Source organism: Giraffa tippelskirchi, chromosome 1 (assembly GCF_054371585.1).
Source record: "Giraffa tippelskirchi isolate mGirTip1 chromosome 1, T2T-mGirTip1v1.2.pri, whole genome shotgun sequence".
In the NCBI taxonomy this organism is placed as follows: domain Eukaryota; kingdom Metazoa; phylum Chordata; class Mammalia; order Artiodactyla; family Giraffidae; genus Giraffa; species Giraffa tippelskirchi.
Window position 1 is genome coordinate 40,157,697 of NC_137275.1, and position 15,118 is coordinate 40,172,814.

The 15,118-nt window shown below is 35.5% G+C and overlaps 1 long non-coding RNA gene across 1 annotated transcript in view; it reads right to left on the reverse strand.

The window, feature by feature from the left end:
* Positions 1-201: 201 nt before the first annotated feature.
* The window catches only part of LOC145544844 (uncharacterized), a 130,154-nt gene continuing 115,237 nt past the window's right edge, over positions 202-15,118 (reverse strand). The window contains exon 3 of the long non-coding RNA XR_014081668.1: positions 202-1,984. This is a non-coding gene — a long non-coding RNA (uncharacterized LOC145544844). The remainder of the gene's footprint in view (positions 1,985-15,118) is intronic.

The following is a 15,118-nucleotide window of genomic DNA, read 5'->3' on the forward strand; positions in this document are numbered from 1 at the left end:
ACTACTGGCAATGTTAAAAGGTAAACTAAGTTATATTAAATTTTTTAAGACTTTTTTTGTTGAGCAAGAATCAATTCCAAGCAGGTAGTACCAAACTTAGAGCAGCACTCCACTGATAGAAAATAGGAGGGACACTTTTACAGAGTAAAGGAAGAAGTAAACCAAGGAAATTATTTGATTGGCTATCTCTTAAGCTTTTGCTTTATTTGGAAAAGTTTAACTGGTTGTGATTGGTTGTCCTTATGCTTTGATCTCTTAACTGTGAGGCATTTACAGGTTTAGGTTTTGTTATTGTTATAAAGGCCACTAAGGGTATTAGAGTCACCTCATCTAATGGCCTTCTTATTTAACTAATAACAGCATTTATTAGGAAGTGTGTGATGAAGGAACCTTATAAATCATCTAGGTCAACCACCTTCTGAAACTTGAAACAGGCTCAGGAGACTGATATACCATAATCAAAATCCTGCCTCCTCCACTCATTTTTGGGGGACTTGGGCAAGTGTCTTTCCCCTTCCGGCTTTCACTTCTCTGAGCTGCCAAATGAAAAACTATCTGCTCCTTCCTATATAGTTTTGTAAAATTAGTTGTCACTGACCAATAATGAGAGTTCCACAGATGTCATAAGTAACTTCTTTCTATTCAATCATTCCATAAGTATTCGTTTGTGGCTAATGTGTGCCACACATTGTTTTGGGAACAGGTGGCAAAACAATGAACAATATTAAATACATTCTCCCAGCTGGTCATTAAGCTTCTGTTTGAAGACCTCTAATGAAAGAAAACCTACTAACTCCTGAAGCAGCTCATTCAGGCAATTGCAACCATGAGAAATACTGTCTTAAATTAAGTAAGAAATAAGCTGCTTTACAATTTCTATCCTTTAACACTATTTTCACAGGACCAGAGCTCCTACTGAGTAGGATGGGTTGACTTTTCAACACAGAAGCTTTTAAATATAGAAAGTAGTCTGAAAAAAGCCTGACTCCTTAAGGACCTGCAAAGCTCTCTGTCTCTGGACTGGTCATTTTCTCCAAATTGACCCTTTGTTCATTTTACTGTGTCTCTTTGAAAGAATCATGTGCAGAATTAGCCATGGCACTTCCTTTTTTGAGACAGCGTGCCTATTTGTAATAAAGTCCAAGCTCAAAGTAGGTTTACCAACAGCAACACGACAATAACAATTCCTATTGAGCTTCGGGTCATCTGAAAGCTCACAGGTCTAAGTCTCATATTCTCTCATTTTATACTTGTGAAGTTCTGTGTTTTCTTTAAAAAAAACTTCAGAATGGTCTATATTCTATCTTTTTATATTTAATTTATCACAGCAACACATTGGTGTCAATTTGCCTCTAGTTTTCCTAACCATGCAATATTTTACTGTCCCTCACAATTTTGTGTCATTTGCAACTTTGAACATGTCCCATGTCTCTCCATATAGGCCCCTGCTATAAAATGTAGGCCACTGTCTACATTTGAAGAGGCAAACTCATTGTTTCTGCATTAAAATTCTCCCTCCAGTTTAGTATCAAGCTATTCATCATGACTATTAGGATACCATCAATCCTTTATATATCTGTCTGATAATGCTATTTTCTCTAGACCCATATTCCTATGGTGAAAATTCAAGTTATAATTTCCAATATCCTCTTCCAGCATTTATCTTATTCTTTATAATTCTTTTTTTTTTTTTTTTTGGCTGCACATGAAGCTTATGGGATCTTAGTTCCCCTGTCAGGAACCAGGGATCAACTTGGCTATGAAAGCACTGAGTTCTAACCACTGAACTGCCAGAGAATTCCAAGTCTTCAAAATTCTTAAAAGCTACTCTCTAATATTCCTTCTACAAGTTCTTTCATAGAATAGAATCTAATCCTAGAATTAAAGAAATATAAAAACTTACTTTTAGAAGCCAGTCATTCCTTTACCATCTCTTCATCCTTTGAGGGTGTTTTCTCCTCTTTATTCCTTTCTAGACATTTGCCTTGAGGGGGAGGACAACAATTTGAGCAGTTATACTCTTCATATCTTTCTCAGGTAGACTTATACCTCTAAACCCAAGGAGTGGGCTCCATTCCTTCTTCCCCTCTTGCCTTCCTCTCTCCCTCCCTCTCTTCTTCCCCTCCAGCCTCTGCCTGGGCTTACTTCTCCTTTTACCACCTCCACCCCCCTCACTGTTACCTGCTTTTCTTTCTCTGGAAATAATTCTAAAATTAACTTTTGTTATCAAGAAGCAATATAAAATTTAAAGAGCATAAATTTTTGGTGGAACAAATAATTCTCTATAATTTGGGCATGTGCTTAATCTCTTTAAACCTACTCCATAAGTTTTCATGAGCAATAATTGAACAGATGTAAAAGAGCATCCTTAAAGCATAATATGCGTTAAATAAGTGCCAACGTAGCATGAGTTTAAAGTTACACTCTACAATGTAGATGGCTAAAATATGTAATTTGTGCTTTTTACTGGAAAGAGATCCAATCTTGACTACAGATTCACTATTCTCACTCAATAGTGGGTAAAATGGTAGCAGTGTGACAAGACCTTCAACTTGGCACTAAAGCCATTTTAGTCTAACTCAGTTTTAAAACAGTGGTTTGTGGATGTTTGTTGTTGTTTGGGCAATACACAGTAAACTAAAAAATCTAAATATCCTATCCATGCAGATTTTCCTGCTTCTTCAAGAAAACGGCTCTCTTTATTTCCATAGTGCTCTTGGGCAAAATTCCCATCACAGTCACTCTTCGTCTGACCCCATATACAAATCACAGCACTTTCTCCTTCACCTCTTTATCTGGTGGAAACTTTGCTTTCATCATATCTTAAATCTTAATAAGACTTAAAATAAAACCCTATGATTTGACTCCCTCAGACAGACTTTTGAAATGTAAAAGGGAATATTTGGAACACATTGTCTTTAGTCAAATTAGAAAAGAATCATACCATCCTCAAGTTGAAAGAAGTGAAAGGAATTTTTTCATTTTTAATAATAACAGTGATAAGAAAACATAAAGTCATTCAGCACAACTTCTACAAATCAAAATCTGAAAATAATAATACAATCTGAATTTTTAATTGCAATTATTTAAAAGTTAAGTTCACTAGGATAAAATAATTTGTTGTTAAAAGAGTTATCTACCTTGGTTTCATGAAAATGAAAATTTTTATTACAGTTTCCAGGCATGCTTGCTCCAATATTTGTTTTATATTAAAAAATAAACTTGATTCCTGGGACAGTGTGGATCAAGTCATTTTTAATATCTTTAATGAGGAACTTCTTCCTTTGCTGACAAAGTTATTATAGAACAAGGGCTTTAAAAATATTTTAAAAGATGTCCAGCAAACTTGCATCCAAATATATAGCAAGACTATAAAGAAAATTGTACTAGGTTTTATAAAGTTTAAGAATTTTAGTTCTTTAAGAATAGAGGTCTCATCTATAGCACATTTCTTACTATGGTCATCAGTCAATTTCATTGGTAAATATATAATGCTACTTTAAACATACAAAATCTAATTCTTTCAACAGAGTAAGCCTTCCATAAGAGAGAAATTGCATATGACATGAAAAATTGATTTTCAGATTATATCACAGATGTGCTGATTGTGAGGCTGATATACAAAATGAGTCTTCTTTATACTTTTTCTACAGTGTTTTGAATTGGAGAAAATGGTGTCAGTAATGGTAGTGAATAATTTATTTGGCATTATTAATAGTTTAATAAATATCAACAATTTGTTTTCTTCAAAGAATTTCATAATCTCTTCAGTAACTTCAGAAACTCTTATACACTGATTTTTGTTCATGCATCATTTGCCTATAAAATTAATTTCACTTGAAATATTGTTAGTGCAAACCAATCAAATGTTTAAAGCAAATTTTTAAAGCATATCTGCTTTTCTTTACAGAATCTAGATCTTTATAAATACATCAACAATTTCTAAAACCATTAGAAGAGTATCCTCTAATGAGTATTCTGTGGCACAAAGGCATCAAGTCAACTTTCTCATTGTTGTTTTGATAATGGCTGCAAACTTATGCAGACAAATATATATTTTTAGGATACTTTAATATATGTTCACCCTAAAAAGTGTTTTAAATGTGTCAGAATCAATATAGATTTTCACCTTACCAAATTTAGACAATGCACAGAACAAGAAGTGTAAAATATATTTAAATATTTTGTGTGTCTCCTATATGTTCTCTTTTCCAAGTGTATGTGCAGTGTTATTGTATCTCTTACACCTCAATTTTTTATGTCTAGATTTAGTTTGTTCTTTTTTTCCTTTAAGAACTCTTTCCAAAATATGTATGATTGTTCTTTGACTATGTCTTTTGCTAGATTAAAAAATCAAACAAAACAAAAAAACCTCAAAACATTCATTTTGATATACTTTCTGCAATAGCAAATATCCCATGATAGATCATAGAGTTTCTTGGATTATCCTCTGAGCACTAGCTCTTGCCTTGGCAAAATTTAATATAATTCACTCAACAAAATCTTGCCAATATTTTCGTATGTTCATTTTTAATCTCTGTTTAGAAAGCTTCAATAGTTTATCAAATTTCAATTTTGAACACAACTCTATTCACACTTTCATTTTTTGTCAAGAGTATTTGATAAATGTTGTCTATATTGTCCCCCTTCTCATTTTTCAGTTGAACATTTTACACCCCTACCTAATTTGGAAGATAGAAAAAAAAAAATAGAATCCTTTGGTTTTTAATGAAGTAATAAGTATCGAGTATAATTTTAGCAGTTTGGAAGAACTCAATGCTTCTGAGCTCTGTTCTGTCATTTGGTATTCTTCAAATATTCCATTGTTTAATATTCAAATTACATCATCAAGTGTCCAGATCTCCAGAAAACATATTTTGTTTAATGAATCTTCATATACATTTTATCCCAGTTTTTCTTGAAATTTATCAATTCTGGTTGACATGGAGGTAGAAGCTAAATTCATATGCTTATTCATTAATGACATATTAGTACTATACTATACTAAGACTGATAGCTCTGAAGTCTTCTCCTTTTTATAGCATTACATATATTTTCTCTAAAAATGTATCTAAATAATGCAAAACACTTTCTTTTATTTATGTCTCTGATGGCTTTCCATTTTGTTTTCTAAAACCTACCTTTTTATCCTGATATGTGGGAGAAATAATAGCAAAAAAACTTAGAAATTATTTTTAAATGTGTAACAGTTTGAAATAATATGAACATGATAAACCCATAAAATTTTAACAGCAGATAATTTTTACACTGAAAAAATTTTCATGACAGTACATTTGCTCAAAAATAATTGGCCAATTAGCTGATAATTTATAAGTACTTATCATTTGTATGTATGCAATGTTTATTTTGTGATTTAAGTATATTAGTCGGGGTTCTCCAAAGAAATGGAAGCAAAGAATATACACAAAAAGACTTATTATAACATATTGGTTCATGTAATGATGGAGTCTGAGGAGTCCTGTGATGTGCAGTCTCCAAGCTGGAGACCCAGGAAGGTCAATGACATACTTAGTAGGCCTGAGAGCTGGAGAGCCAATGGTGTAGATTTCAGTCCAAGTCTGAAGGCCTGAGAACAAGAAATGCCAAGAGCAGGATACAATCAATGCCCAAGCTCAGCAGTCAGGTAGAGAATGAGAGAAAGGAAGAGAGAGCCAGAGAGAGAAAGATACCTTTCCTCTATCTTCCTGTTCTCTTCAGGCCCTCAACCCACTGGATGAAGCCTAGGTTTTTTCCCCTCACTCAGTCCACTGATCCAAATGCTTAACCTCTTCTGGAAACACCCACACAGACACACCCAGAAGTAATGTTTAAATATATATCTGACATCCCATGATCCAGTCAAACTGACACATAAAATTAACTATCACAATAAGTGATAATTATTTATTACAGAGTGGTTCATGTAATAATGAAGATACTTGTACATTTATATTGTGAATTCAGCTATATCATCTTCTACAAATATATGGCAGATGATATAAAGGAAAATACTATGTATCAGCTTAACTTAACCGCTTACAATGCAGAATCTTTTTTCTTTTAATTTCAAAAAATAAAAAATAAGATCGCCACGTAGAAACAAAGTTAATTTTAAATTCTGCTGGATCAACAAGCTCTTTTATTAATCAAACTCATTCCTCTTTCATAAATCAAAAGAGAATGATATGTTAATACACAAATTCTTCAAAAATTAAACACTTTTCTTCCATCTTTGGGAAAGTTACTGTAAAATAATGAACAGTTGACTGCCAGAGATGTTATTAGAAGTGCCTGTTTAAATCAGCACAACTAGAGTTTGCCTATCTCTTTACTTTTCACAGATTGAATGCCTGTATCTACTGCTGCTTTTCTGTCCAGATTATTGCCCATATATTTACAATTCTCCTCAAATGATTGCCCAGAAGCTCTTGATATATCCATACACTATAGGGGCCACAGTGTAAACCTGTTAACTGCTAATTGTTTACCCTATCAGGATACACATAAGACCCCTCACCAAGTGAAACTCTCACAGTTGTTGCCCATAGTGCTTTCTTTTCTGTTGTCATCTCTGATGACAACTTGGCTTAGGATAAACAATTGGATTCATCCTCACTTTAACTAAGGTGCACCTTCTGTAGCTTTGTGATGAATGTCTATTTCCTAAGGTATGGAAAAATCCACTAGATCTCTCATAAATCTTTTGTTCCTTCCTAAAAATGCTTCTTTAGAGGCATGAGATCCACCCAACAAGCTATATTAATTCTGATTATGGCAGTTGGCTATTCAATTCAGACCCTAATACTACATAAGTTTTCTCTCCACAAACTTCTCAGGTATCAGTCTGTGAATCCCTAATGGGTCCTTAAAATACAGGTTTAATTCAATCTTTGCATTTTACCCTGTAGAAACAGATCTCAATGGAATTCAATAAATGTATCCAATTTACAAAGGCATTTAGTAGTTAAACTGTTCTAGAGTATTTAATGTGGCCTCACACTTCTTGTTATGGTGAAATTATGAACTTGTAACTCATAATTATCAGCATTATCGATATTTGTAAAGAAGTCCATTTTGTTTGAACCAGACTACTACATATCTGAATAATGAGTTAATTTACAACTTATCCAATTCTCCCCAGAATCCCAAAATGTCTTCTCTAAAATTCTAGACCTTCACCTCAATATTATTCCTAATGGTCTGTTACATTTTTAAAAGTAAGCCAGTGGCCTTAACACATTACTACTGGGTCATCCAAGCTCCCTTCCTAGAAATAGGTTTGACTATATAAAATCTTCTGGATAAAAAATAAAATATTCTTATTTTAAAAATGCTAGCAGCATAAAAAATTATGTCATAAATGAAAGAAATATAGTATTTAATGCAAGATAATGAATTAAGACAATTTTACCATGTGGCATAAATTCTACTGCTGAGTTCTAATTTCCTATTTTGCTTTCACATTATGTTCTGAGTAAGATGCATCAGATTGCATTTTTCAAAATCCTCCATTGTAATAAAATATATTAAAAAGCCCCAATACTTTCAGGCTTGTTAGCACATTTTTGAAGATAACACTAGATGTACAGCCCCAAGTGGGAATATTAAAACAACATACATATCAAGCTATTGGACTTGGGAGGAAAATAAGTTTGTGGTACGTTTTTATTTGTCCTGATTTACAGTTAGAACATAACTTTCAGTCATGCATTATTAACTGGAGACAGGAGAGGAAAAGGGTTTTATTGTCCCAAGATTAATTAATGGTCCTTCTTCAGTAAACATTTGCCTCCGAGGCAGAGTTAGCTAAAATAATTTCCTCTCCTATTTGGGGGAGCTTGCTACTCAATACCTGAAAACTCGACTTCATAGAATTCTAATACCCTAAGGAAAAGGAAAAAATACCCACGAAAAAGCTGAAACTACCACAGAACACAAGGCAGAATTTAACTCAAAGGAGCAGTCTGTTTGCTGTTCTTTGGTCTGATGGAAAAGCCTCTCACAGTTCAGGCTCCTTTTGAATCTTAAAAGTGCAGATAGACACTTCCTCACTCTGTCCCCAAATAACTAGTTACATGGGGCAGACTTGTCTATGACTTCTTCTTCAAAAGCATTTGCCTGAATTTTGGTAGTAAGAGACAGTAATTTTGGTAGACAGAGACTCATAAATTAACATACATGTATTAAGGACACACTCTATGTCAGGCACTGTTTAAGTGCTGGGGGAAAATAGGAATAGAAGTGAACAAAATGCTAATCCTGGTGAGCTTACCTTATCTCAGCATCTCCTCACAACCTTGAGAAAAGAAAGAAATAACAGGTCCCTGCCTGTGTTATAGAATAAGAAGAGCATCTGGAAGATCGTTTTTATTAGAAATACTTCCTGGATCCAGGTTGCACCTTATTAGTAGAGATCAGTCACTTGAGTTAATCCTTTCTCTTTTAAATATATTCAATATTTTATTAAATTAAGGGGATTCTCTGGTGGCTGAGATGGTAGAGAATCTATCTACAATGCAGGAGACCCAGGTTCAATCCCTGGGTCGGGAAGATCTCCTGGAGAAGGGAATGCCAACCCAACCTAGGATTCTTGCCTGGAGAATTCCATGGATAGAGGAGCCTAGTGGGCTCTGAATGACATATTAAGTCACAAAAGCTTTCCAGCGAATCTACCTGGCAGATGCCTTTCCTTGAGTTTGAAGAGTAGTGATATTTAGAGGACAAAAGAGTGCTTAAGGACACAAAAAGCTACACAGATAGAGGACAAAAGAAAGAAGCATTCCCCACTTCAAAATTTCACTTCAGGCATCGACACATGTCATGATAAGTATGCATTTAGATGTACAAAACGTTATGGAAAAACCTTATCAAAAGTTACACTTTCACCCAAGTATATTTAGATGATGAGCTCATTTTCCAACCATTACACTACAGAGCTTCCTTGGCTTAGGGTGGGGTTATGTCCAAATAAGCCCATTATAAGTTGAAAACATCATTGTCAAAAATGCATTTAATACACCTAACCTACTGAACATCATAGTTGAGCATAGCCTACTGTGAACGTGCTCGGAACACTTACATTAGCTCTACATTAGCCTATAATTGGGCAAAATCACCTAACACAAAGCCTATCCTCTAATAAAGTGCTGAATGCCTCATCTAATTTATGGAATACAGTACTGATAGTTTGACACAGAATGGTTGTGTGAGTACAGAATGCTTTAAGCATGCCAGTTGTTTACCCTCATGATCCTATAGCTGACTGGGAGCTGAAGTTTGCTGTCATGGCCCACTTCATGAGAGAATGTCACACTGTACATGCCCTGCTCCCAGAAAAGAGAAAATTTCAAAATTCTTAGTACGGTTTCTACTGAACTGTATCACTTTCACACTACTGTAAAGTAGTAAATCAAACTATCACAAGTAGGGGACCGTTCTACGTCAAATAAAATATTGACTCTCTAACTTCATGTGATGCAGGTCAATTCTATATGTCCCTGATACCACCTACTGTATGATCGATCAACCTCACATTACCCTTTCTCAACATTTGAAACAAATACTCTTGAATCTTAGTTCAAGGAAATGTTTCTCCCCTCCCCCATCCCTGCCTTGGAATTGCTGGAATTGTTAAATCCAGTAGGTAAAGAGATTATACATGTAAATAATGGGATGTGATATGGGAGATTTCAAATCTGGGGCTTCCCAGGTGGGTGCTAGTAGAAAAGATACCATCTGCTAATGCAGGAGATGACTCAAAAGACAGGGGTACGAGGGTTCCATCCCTGGGTTGGGAAGATCCCCCAAAGCAGGAAATGGCAACCCACTCTAGTATTCTTGCCTGGAGAATTTCATGGACACAGCAGCCTGGTGGGCTACAGTCCCTGTGGTCACAAAGAGTAGGACACGACTGAGTGACTGAGCACCATTCAGTTTGTTTTTTCCCTCCTGTTTCTGTCAGAGGAAATGGTATGAAAAAACTGTATTGTCTCCCATCAGCAGTCAGAGCCCTAGGCTAGGACTTTTATTCAAATTTAAAGAGCCCACAAAGCTATTCAAAGCTGTTCTCAGAAACTGAATTTTCATATAAAAATTTCAAAATGGTATTTATATAAGGTGAGCTTGTATTCTTAATTATTAAATCTCTTATCTCCCTAATGGGAAAATATAATAACCATTATTTCTTTGAATTTGCAGAATTTTACATACTTATGTATTTATCATCTCTCCCATTCATTATGATAAAAATTAGTGAATACTGTAAATACTGAAAATTAATCATTTCTATCTGAACTGGTTAAACAATATCTGAACTTCTGTTAGCTATATATGTATAGAGATTAATAGAAATTTTAGCCTCTAAGGCTTAAATCTTATTTACACCATGGCCTTCATTTTACAGAAGAGAAAACTGAAAGCTACAAAGGTTATGGAAATCCGCTGCTAACACAGAAAAGCAACTCAAGTGTACTGTCTCTTGAAGATGGGTCAGCATTGTCAGCCCTATAGAGATAGCTACTAAGCACAATGCTTTTAAATTAAAGAGTTGGATTGCATTTTAACTTCAGATCTAAATGGAATGAGTGGGTTTTGAATTAGTTCTAAAGATAGATATCAAGTAAAAATAAACAAGGGTCAAAATCTATTTTTTGACATACTGGTTAAAATTTCCACTGAGTATAGTTAATTACACTTATCATGTAGGGGCAGTAGCCCAACCAAGCCATTACTAAGGGAAGTAAATAGTTTATTTGTTAAGTAAAGGAAGCAAATATTTTTATTCTGTTTTGAAAATGGGTTTGCTGCTGCTGCTGCTGCTAAGTCGCTTCAGTCGTGTCCGACTCTGTGCGACCCCACAGACGGCAGCCCACCAGGCTCCGCCGTCCCTGGGATTCTCCAGGCAAGAATAGTGGAGTGGGCTGCCATTTCCTTCTCCAATGCATGAAAGGGAAAAGTGAAAGTGAAGTCGCTCAGTCGTGTCCGATGCTTCGCGACCCCATGGACTGCAGCCTACCAGGCTCCTCCGTCCATAGGATTTTCCAGCCAAGAGTACTGGAGTGGGGTGCCATTGCCTTCTCCGAAAATGGGTTTACTTCTGTTCAATTAGTTATCCTGAAGGAGGGTGAAAACTAATTCAGGGCTTGTTTATCTATTCAGAGGGATACATTCTCATTCTGCCTGCACTGCAGAAATTTGAAGAAACTCGGGTCCAAGTCATTAGTGCTGAAACTTTAAATCTGTTCATCGACTCCTTACAGGATTAACTTTCTAAGTATGCTTAAGTTCTGAGGCATTTGTTTGCCATGGAAGTAAGACTCCTTAAGCCTAATCAGGAGCTGTTGCTGCAGTTTATTTATAGTTCAGAAGGTCAAACTGATTCATTTAATTGGAAAACACTGCTTCCTAGCCTATGTGCCTATTGATGTACTGTACATTTGAAGCGATTACTTACCAGGGTGAGATTCTAATATGACCTTTGTTAATAAGGTGCATTCTCCATAATGGGCTGTTTGCAGTTTCTAAGAGCAGTTTACATGATGTGCTTGGTAATCAGTTATACAGTGCAACTCTCATGGTAGAGAAAAGATCCACTTTAATTGGAATAGTGCAGAAGATTCAAATCTGAGAAAATTTTCGTAAGCTGAGATTGATTTCTTACAGAGTTCCACATATGCTTTTAAAATGGAAAAGGCATGCTTCTACAGCTAGCCTGACATCATGCACTTTCCATTTCGAAAGTTGCAATAAAGGATATGAAAACAACATGAGGGAAAGAGTACATGGTGACAGAATGGAAAATCATTTGCCCATTTAGACAAATACTGCTCATAGCATAACCATCCCTCATTCACTCTGCAGCACAGAACATGTGTGTGTGTGCATGCACACGCACACACACACACACAATAGTTGTACTTTACGAGTTTGTTCTTAGAATTTCTATTTAAAAGAGAACTACCATCAAATAATCTGACTAAATCGATTTTAAAGAATACCATTTGTGGATTTTTTCATGGGGAATAGAAGACAAGAGTGTCCATTTTAAGGAAAAACAACCAAGTACACTCTTCCAAGTGAGTAGTATATTACAGAGTTCCTTGGAATTGAAGCCAGGCAGCCTGAAATCTGTGTTGAATTTACCACCTATCTGCTGTGTGACTTTGGTCAAGTTAATTAACCTCTTTTAGGTTCTGTTCATTTATCTATGAAATGAGAAACAAATGGGTCTCTCATAGGTGTATGAGTATTAAATAAACTAGTACACCGCCTTCTCTGCTAGAGCATGTTTCTCAGAGAACTCAAATCAAAATACTCATATAATAGCTTTATTATGTTTATTTTCTAATAAAACTAGTTTAAAAAGAAAGAGTTAAGGACAAGGGAAATTTGGACCAGAAAAAATGCTATTTTTACAGCAATAGTTAAAATATAAAAATGCTTTTATGACCACAAAAGCTGTAAACACTAAACATCAGATCTGAAAGCTAAACATCCCTATATCACCCAAATGTAAACGTTTCTTTCATTTGCTCAAGAGCAATAGCTGCTCTTTTCTCACTACCAGAGTGCTTCTTTAGTTCAGTTCAGTCGCTCAGTCATGTCTGACTCTTTGCGACCCCATGGACTGCAGCATGACAGGCTTCCCTGTACATCGTCAACTCCCAGAGCCTACTCAAACTCAAGTCCATTGCATCGGTGATGCCATCCAGTCATCTCATCCTCTGTCATCCCCTTCTCCTCCCGCCTTCAATCATTACCAGCATCAGAGTCTTTTCCAGTGAGTCAGTTCTTTGCATCAGGTAGCCAAAGTACTGGAGTTTCAGCTTCAGCAACAGTACTTCCAATGAATATTCAAGACTGATTTCCTTTAAGATTGACTGGTTGGATCTCCTTGCAGTCCAAGGGACTCTCAAGAGTCTTCTCCAAAACCACAATTCAAAGGCATCAATTCTTTGGCACTCAGCTTTCTTTATAGTCCAACACTCACATCCATACATGACTACTGGAAAAACCATAGCCTTGACTAGATGAACCTTTGTTGCTAAAGTAATGCCTCTGCTTTTTAATATGCTCTCTAGGTTGATCATAACCCCCAGTCATATTCCAATAAACACAAAGTCATTAAAATAAAATATCTCTGCTGCAAAACACTACCATATTTTTTCATAATCCAGTTACTAATAAAAGTGGCCTGTTTAGTGCACATGTTCCCACATTTGCATGATTACAAGAATCACTTGGTAAGATTCTTAAGAATTTAGATTTCAGAACCCTAAGAGACTTCCTGCATCAGCTCCTCTTTTATGGGGCTAAAGAATCTGCATTTCAATATGTATTTCTTTGTTTAACCCAAAAGAAAAGCCTCCAGCAACAATAATACTTAAGAAGCAAATCTGAATCATGTTGACATTGCCTATGAATTTTAAGCTTTATCTTGAGAACTGGGGTTTCCCAGGTGGTGCAGTAGTAAAGAATCTGCCTGCCAATTCAGAAGACGTGAAAGACATGGGTTCAAATCCCTGGTTTGGGAAGATCCCCTGGAGAAGGAAATGGCAGCCCACTCCAGTATTCTGGAAAATTCCATGCCTAGAAAATTCCATGGACAGAGAAGTCTGGTGAGCTACAGTGCATGGAGTTGCACAGAGTTGGACAGGATTGAGCCACAGAATAATCACACAAATCCTGAAAATTAATGATGGCATAAGAGTTGGAAAAGATTTTAGAATTTTAGAATTTTTAAAACAAAACTGTAAGAGGAAATATCAGTTACTTGGGCATAACTAATAATTCATCTTAGTAATGGTGTGGCAAAAATATACAATGAAATAGGTGGAAGTCTCACAAGTCCTCTGTGCTATTACCTGTAGATACAGAGCTTGATGTGATTTCTAGGCTCTTTTTATTTTCCAGGATTTCACACTCATCTCACAAAACTTTTTTTTTAAGATGTTGTATTTGTCACTTTATTTGATAGACTAACAGATGATTCATGTCTCATGTTTCCTCACCCTCTGTGCTAAGTGTATATTGCTTCTACCTCTATTTTTTTTTATCATGTATAATACTGAAACATTTCTTCTTGTGGAAAACTAAATTATAAGCCAACTTTGGTAAAAATTGTTTGGCTTTGTTTTTTTCACAGAATCTGTAAAGCAAGACGCCTTTACATTTTTCTTAAATTGAACATTCACATGTTTTCAGAATGGAGCAAACAGATTTCAAGATTTGAGAGCAGAGCCACACTGACATATATTAATAGTTGGCCAAGTACCAGAAGGCTTCTGTATGAGTGACGGCATCAGCCACTGCACATACACTGGAGCTGGCTCTATTCCTCTGGTAGCACAGTAAGAGAAAGGATGGATATGTCTTGGTGTCCAAATAGAGATGGAGAGTTTTGGTAATCAACCTTCTGTGATATTTCTGTAACTTCCTTGTGAAAGATCTCTACAATTAACATATTAGGATGAGACACTGAAGTTATGAAAGTGGATATAATAATGTGGTAGGATTGCAGAAAGAAGACAGTCTTTAAACTCAGGGTACCTGATTAAGTTTCATCCATGTTACTTATAAAATGGTGACCATAAGTAGTAACATGCTTTCTCTGGATCTTTGTGTTCTTAGCTTTAAATCGAAAACCATAGCAGAGTTAACCATACTGGGTGCGAGGAATGTGCAAGATAAAGTATGTGAGAAAAAATCAATAAGTAGCCCTAGTTTCCAGTAAAAAAAGGCCCAGAAATAAACACTTGTGTATATGATCAATTAATTTACCACAAAGGAGTCAAGAATATACAATGGAGAAAAGACAGTTTCTTCAGTAAGAGGTGGTGGGAAAATTGGACAGGTAGAAAGTTCACAGGCAAAAGAATGAAACTGGACTGTTCACCTACACCACACACAAAAATTAATTCAAACTGGATTAATAATTTGAATGTAAGATCTGATACCATAAAACTCTTAAAAGAAAATATAGGCAGGAAGCTCCTGAACATAGGTCTTAGCAGTATTTTTTTTTTAATCTGACAGTATATGCAAAAGAAACAAAAGCAAAAATAAAATGTGGAACCATATCACGCTTAAAAGCTTCTGCACAGCAAAGGAAACTGTCAAT